We start from the raw sequence: 7,294 nt of genomic DNA, 5'->3' as shown, positions 1-7,294 counted from the left end.
AAAAAATTTCATGTGACAGCAGGGACATTACGTCGTCGATTTGATATAACTAGAAAAGAAGCTAGAGATATAGTCAATGTCAGAATTGCTGTCAATTTTTACCCGTTCCTCATTACCCGTGAGAATTAATCCACGAGGAATTCGACCATTGCAGATTTGGCAAATGGATGTTACCCATATTCCATCCTTTGGGAGACTTAAGTATTTACATGTTTCTTTTGACACCTGTTCTGGAATCATTTTTGCCTCCCCCTCATTGGGAGAAAAGGCAGCACATGTTATCCAACATTGCCTTGAGGCCTGGAGTGCCTGGGGAAATCCTAAAATTCTCAAGACTGATAATGGACCAGCTTATACTTCTCAAAAGTTTGGACAATTTTGTCGCCAAATGTAGGTGACCCACCTGATGGGCCTTCCATACAATCCTCAAGGACAAGGCATCATAGAACAGGCTCATCGAACTCTAAAATCTTATCTAATAAAACAAAAAGGGGGAGTCGAGGAGGCTCTACCCTTAGTGCCACGAGTAACCGTTTCTATAGCACTCTTTACTCTTAATTTTTTAAATTTGGACAGTCAGGGCCATTCGGCTGCTGACTGTCATTGCTTAGAGCCTGATAGGCCAAAGGAGATAGTCAAGTGGAAGGATGTCTTGACTGGCCAATGGAAAGGCCCGGATCCTATTTTAATAAGATCCAGGGGAGCTGATTGTGTTTTTCTGCAGGAAGAAGACAATCCATTTTGGCTACCAGAGCGACTGACACGACGACTCATGGCAACTGAAGATGACCCCCTGAAAGATGCTTCTAGTCCTAATTTGGATCCTCCAGATTTGGGTTCCTAGTATATGGGGGGAACAACGATGGGCTATATTATCTGCCTTTCCTAAACCCATACCTGCTAGACATGATGCCATGGTGTTTCCAAGATTTCTTACAACCAATAAAACCATGGGGTTACCTTATCTTCCCTATGATAAAACCACGCCCCCCTGGGGGAAATCACTCCTTACCTGAACTGGGCTCTCTCTCTGCTTTCAGATTACTGAGACAGGAAACTGTATAACTCTCTCGAAGAGAGCCTTGGGGTGGTTTTATGACAAGAGAAGCTGGGTTAAATTAACAACTAAAAAGAATAATAATGAAAAGAATAATAGTTATGTCAATGAGTTCTCACAGTCCTGTTTGCAACCAGCCATTTGGAGAAATGGAACATTTTTGTCACCCGACTTTACTGATGGGGAGCATCCCCATCAACCTAAGGTCTCCCCCTTTTGTAGTCAAGAAGATGAGGGAGTTGTTCTGCCCTGGTCTGATTGTCAATCCAGAGTAACACGATGGGCAGATACCAATGAAACCCTTTCCTTTTCACCCAATATGTTGGTGGATCCTGGAGCTAGTGCGGTGATGAGAGAGGGCCCTTTTCTACAGGGCCATGGTATGAATCCCTTCCACAAATGGCTACTTTGTGGGATTAATGGCAGTTGTACTGACCTCAACTCCCTAGCCTTTCTCCAGGGCGGAGTGGCAGGAAGGACATCCTTTACGGGAATTATTAATGGAACTATGGTGAAACAGGGTTCAGATCAGGCCCCTCGGTTGACAAATGCTTCTCAGTTAATTACTAGAGTTAGCAAGACTATTGTAAATCAAACGGCATTTTCACCTACCCCAGTGTGTGTCTTTCCCCCCTTCCTGTTTATTTTTTCAAATTCCTCATTTGAAAACTGCACCAATGATTCATGCATGATGTCTCAGTGTTGGGCTGTTGGACAAGCTAAGCGTGCCATGGTTGCCAGGGTACCACGATGGGTCCCTGTTCCTGTTGAAACCCCTTCTACCCTATCATTATTCAGACAAAAAAGAGATTTTGGGATAACTGCGGCTACTGTAATGGCAATTTCCATTAGCGCAGTTGCAGCTATGGCTGCTGGGATCACTATGGCAACCTCGGTCCAGACAGGTACAACCTTGAATCAGCTATCTGCTACAGTGACAGAGGCGGTCAACCTCCATACTTCTATGAGTGCTCAATTGAAAGGCGGATTGATGATTGTTAATCAGCGCCTAGATTTGGTAGAAGAAAAGTTAGATATTCTCTTTCAGCTGGCACAATTGGGATGTGAAAGAAATCTGGGAGCCCTCTGTATTATTAGTGTTCAATATGAAAACTTTACTCGAGCAGCTAATTTGTCCAGACAATTGTCTCGTTACCTAGCAGGAAAATGGTCAGAAGGATTTGATGAACTTCTCGAGAAGTTGCGAGCAGCGGTGGCGGCCATCAACTCAACGCGTGTGGACCTTTCACTGACTGAAGGACTCTCCTCCTGGATTTCTTCGGTCTTCTCCTTCTTTAAAGAGTGGGTGGGAGTAGGCCTGTTTGGTACAGCCCTGTGTTGCGGATTAGTGTTCATACTCTGGTTGGTTTGCAAGCTCAGAGGTCAACAGAAATGTGACAAGGTCGTTATTGCCCAAGCACTTGTGGCCCTAGAACAAGGTTCATCTCCCTAAATCTGGTTGTCTATGTTATGGAAATAGGCAGCAAACATCCCTCAGCCATTGCACACCAAGGGATCAGCCCATTGCACTGGGTTGGTGAGGGGTCTTGGCCTGGCTGGTCCTTGTCTGTGTAGCTCTGGTACCTGAATATTGAGGCAAACAGCCCTTGCACCCCTGGGAGATGGCTCCATTGCACAGGGATGGGTGTTTGCATCTCTTTCTGTCTCCCTTAGCCCTTGTACCCAGAGGACTTATGTCCATTGCACCTGGTAGGGTGGGGAAGACTGTGCTGACAGATACTACTACGCCTCCGGGCCAGCTGCCATTGGTCCCAACGACGGGAATAGGTTGACGCCATAAGCCAGAAGCACACCACTAGCTGTGAGTCCACCCCATGATGGGCCTTGCAAGTGGCCACAACCTGGGGCGCACATTCAGAGAATGCCAGGTGTGGGTGCGCAACCCTCGCTGCCTAAGACAGGGAACTCACCTTTCATTGGTGCTGGTTATGGATTCATGTCAGCTAGCCTAAGACATGGGGCATTGGCCAGTGCCTGTGATTCTTATTAAAACAAAAAGAGGGAGATGTGGAGAGCCGTGGTGAGTGGTGACAGTATTCGCAGTTATAAGATGGCTCTGGCATCCGGTGCTCTCCCAAGTTTATAGATAAGCTGTCCATTGTGGAAGTGGAAAATGCACGCCAAATCACGGCCCATCCCGGGGCATAATATGCACTCCTGAGCAAGCAGCCAACCAGAAATATACACGCCGCTCCAGGGTGTATATAAACAGTGCCTTTTCGGGGCCCGGGGTCTTCCTCTTCACATTGTAATAAAGAATTGCTGCAGAAGGATCCTGGTGTCCGTGTGCATTCGCTGGTGAGATAATTGTGCGGGACACAGCAGATGAAGTATGCCTCAGAACAATGAAGGCTAAAGACAGAAAACTAGAGCCAACATTAAATTAAATGGAAACAAACTGCTAGTGTTTCCTCTACAATCAGTCACAAGAGTAAGAGCCCTACTCTGCCTTCTCTTATTCAATATATTTGACAAAGCCTTAGCTATAGCAATTGGGCAAGTGGAAGTCTTTAAATAAAAGAAACTGGGAAAGGAAACTGTCAAATCATTTCTATTACAGATGGCATGATTTAAGACCCTCTGGAGTCTACTAGGCAACCCATAGATCTGATCAGCACCTAAAATAGAGACTCAGGATTTAAAAATCAATGTAAAAACCATTGGCCTTCCAACATGCCAACACTGTATCATCATGAAAAAAAATCCTTTTGTAAAAAATAAGTACAGTGGTTATTTCAGAGGTTTCCTTAATAGAACTGTGTGGTGTTTTAATTTTTTGAGATCATTATGATAAAATAATTTTATAATTAAATAATATATTTTTAAGAATTCTACCCAGATTATGAGCAAGTGTCGATTTTCTTTTGGACATGAAATGACCTGGATTCTTTATCAGAATCACACTGAGTTCTTTTCCATTGAGAAGAGATTTAAGTGCCGGGGGTAATATGTAGTGTTTGTATTCTCAAAGAAACTAATGTGCAACAAGAACCATTGGATGAAAGCTTCAAGCTGCGTCTAAAATCAAAACTTGTTTTAGCACTAGAATAATACAGTGTATAAAAATATAATGTATACATTCTGAGAAGTTTTAAAACTATCTTTAAAACAAAGGTGCCTGGAGCAAATTGAATTCCTACCTAGATCTTTGTTTGCTTCTTTCTTTCTTTTTTTTCTGTTTCTTTTTTTTTTCTATTTGTGTAGGACAGTGACCTGAAGAGATAGTTAATCATCACTTAACTGAAAAAAGCTGAGAGACTTTAAAATGGGACTCTCAGAGCAGGTAAAGGTTGGACATGCCACACTTGCTGTAGAAGCCTGAGTCCAGGTAAGATGCTTTTTTACTATTTTGATCATTTCTTCAGTGTTTCTTCGCAATACAGAGGAAATATATGGGAGTGCTCATGGTACCTGGCCTGAAATGGTATAAAGTTGTATGTCTTGGCTCTTCTGTGTAGCTCTCAGAACCCGTTACAAATCCCTTCAGGCAACAGACATGGTTCAGGTTTCCACAGTCCCAAATTATAGCAAGTAATAGATAATTTTAAATAGGGTTTGAAAACCAATTGCCAGTTCTGTTTAGAAATATTGAATTTTTAGTCTGGAACAGTGAGGCATGGATTACCTAATGTTCACTATGGAGAAGCGTTTTTGCCAACCACACAGAATGAAGAACTGATTCCCAATCTCTCTGTCTCTCTCTGTGTCTCTCTCTCTTTCTCTCTCTCTATGTCTCTCTCTCTCTCTCTGTCTCTCTCTCTTTCTTTGTCTCTCTCTCTCTCTCTGTCTTTCTGTCTGTCTCTCTCTCTCTCCCTCTCCCTCTCTCTCTCTCTCCCTCTCCATCTCCCTTCCCCCTCCTCCTCGCCCTCCCCCTCTCCATCTCCATCTCCATCTCCATCCCCATCCCCATCTCCATCTCCATCTCCATCTCCATCTCCATCTCCATCTCCATCTCCATCTCCATCTCCATCTCTCTCTCTCTCCCTCTAACTTCCTCTGACCTGATCAACACGTGTTGTCAAGTTAGATGATAAATAGGAATAGGCAGGGCTTCACATTCTCTGAGTAGACTCTGCTCTCTCTTAGATGCCATCTTCTGTGTCAGTCAGATGAAAGGAATATGAAGAGTTTTACTGATGGCTTTATCTCCAATTAAGATTTTAAAATTATGACTTTCATAGCTGCCAGCACAAGGGGATCCCCAGGAATTCTGCTTTTCTTCTCCAGTTTGCAAAGTTGATAAGAACATTGTTATTGTCAAAATAAGATGGGGATCCAGAGTCCCCAACTCCTAATGACAGGTGTAGGTGTGTCCCGTTTCCCTTTTCCACCTTGGTTCCTTGAGCAGATGGCTCCTTGTCTGTGTTGAATTCCTGTGACCCATGAATTATAAATGCAGATACATAGAAGCAGAGTCTGGCACTGCTTCCATGCCATCTATCTGAGAAGACTGCATTCTCCTCAGGGAAGATTGGCATTATACATTCAGATGTCTGTGGTCATCTGTAAACACTCTTTGTTTGAAATTATCTTTTAAGTCATCGAGAACCAAAAAACAAATGCATTCAGATAAAAGTACACCCCATACCTCCAAATATATGTTCAAGTTCCAAAATACAGAAATATTTTATCATATGATTACAATACAGACTGATCTTCTCACCTCCAGGTTATTCATATCAACTTAATGTCTATGAGAAACAGGGAACAACAAGTTTTCTTTCCAACCTTTTGTTGCTTATCCTCCCCACAAGGATTAGAAGTATACACAGTTAGTTGGTCTGAGAATAGAGGGAAATACAGAATGTGATGCTTGACTGGTATTTTTACTCCATGAATATGAGACCTAGAGTGATTGTTTCAATCGAGATAAAGACAATTTTGAAAAGAGATGCTTGGGGAACATGCAAACCCTTGAGCTGAGGAATACTTCAGGTTAGGAAGAAATGGCCAAAGGGTGGATAGAGTTCCTCTTGAAACAGGACTCCATGTGTGGAGGGTTCTCTGTGAGTGAATTGAAAATAAAACTTTAAATAAGAGCTGGGTTTAAACTGTAGAAACACCAAAGGGAGACTATAAATTGCATTTTGTATGGTATAGGGATCTTTGAAAGATTCTAATGCCAGACAGAGTATACATGGCCAGGCAAGCAAGGATTGAGAATAATATTCCATTGAAGAATAAAAAGGATGAGATAGCTGTTCTCATAATTTTGGGAATATAAATGGAAGTTATGTATAAAGCAAAAAAAGACAGTCTACTTCACAAGCCATGCCCACTTGAGATTACTTGGTAAAAGTTATTTCCTAATGTTTAATATTGAACTAAAACATGCATGAGAAATTGTTGGTATACTTATTACAACCTCAAGACAACATATGATTGATTCTTGGCTCCTGCCCTTACCTGGTAGCTGAAATGAAGTGGGTGGGTTCTAGATTGGCAAAAACTTGTAAATAAAATCTAATGACTGGAGTTTATTTATAAACAGGCATCATTTTATGGTATATATGTTTTTATATTTATTCACATTTATATGAGTGATGATATCTCCATATTTTGTTGATTCATGTACATGCTTGTATAAAATTATGTATCTGTAATATACGTATTGCTTTTTCACACAGATTTTTATATTCAGACTGGCCTTCAATTTTGTATACATTGCTAAAGCTGACCTTGAGTTGTCAAACCTACTCCTCTTACTCACAATTTCTGAGATTAGTCATATACCACTAGGTACAACAATAACCACATATTATATAACACTGTAATAGCAATAGATTTCAAAATGCATAGCAGATATGGAGTTTCTCAAATGGAAAAGTACTAAATCTGCATGCACAAGACATAAAACCCATATTTTAAAAAAAATTGGTGTGATGGTATGTGATTATGATCCCAGAACTTCATGGATGAAACAGGTAGATCAGTGGGAATCTCTGGCCAGCTAGCCTAGTTTACTTAGTGAGTTTCAGGCTGCTAAAAGTCCTGATGTAAAAACAATAACAACCAAAAACTACAGCTGAGATTGTCCTCTGACTTCACATGGACTTGTGTTGGCACACACAGAAACACACATACACACACACACCTGCACATGCACATGCATCTGTATATACTTGAATTGGTACGCAGACAGATACATATCCCCACATGCATAAGCATGCACTTGCACATAGAAGACCATACACACACACACACACACACACACAC

The 7,294-nt window shown here is 41.7% G+C and overlaps 1 protein-coding gene across 3 annotated transcripts in view; it reads left to right on the top strand.

Annotated features, from left to right (window-relative positions):
- Positions 1 to 4,326: 4,326 nt before the first annotated feature.
- LOC114612559 (solute carrier organic anion transporter family member 1B2-like) overlaps positions 4,327 to 7,294 on the top strand; it is a 53,628-nt gene continuing 50,660 nt past the window's right edge. For 2 of the 3 annotated variants that reach the window (XM_028757518.1, XM_028757514.1), the window contains exon 1: positions 4,327 to 4,406. The gene's annotated coding sequence lies outside the window, so the exon portion shown is untranslated. The remainder of the gene's footprint in view (positions 4,407 to 7,294) is intronic. The other variant, XM_028757516.1, reaches the window with a different exon arrangement.

The sequence above is a fragment of the Grammomys surdaster genome, unplaced genomic scaffold (assembly GCF_004785775.1).
Source record: "Grammomys surdaster isolate TR1022 unplaced genomic scaffold, NIH_TR_1.0 126176, whole genome shotgun sequence".
NCBI lineage: Eukaryota > Metazoa > Chordata > Mammalia > Rodentia > Muridae > Grammomys > Grammomys surdaster.
The sequence above is the reverse complement of the archived record's forward strand: the minus strand, read 5'-3'. Positions and strand labels throughout refer to the sequence as shown.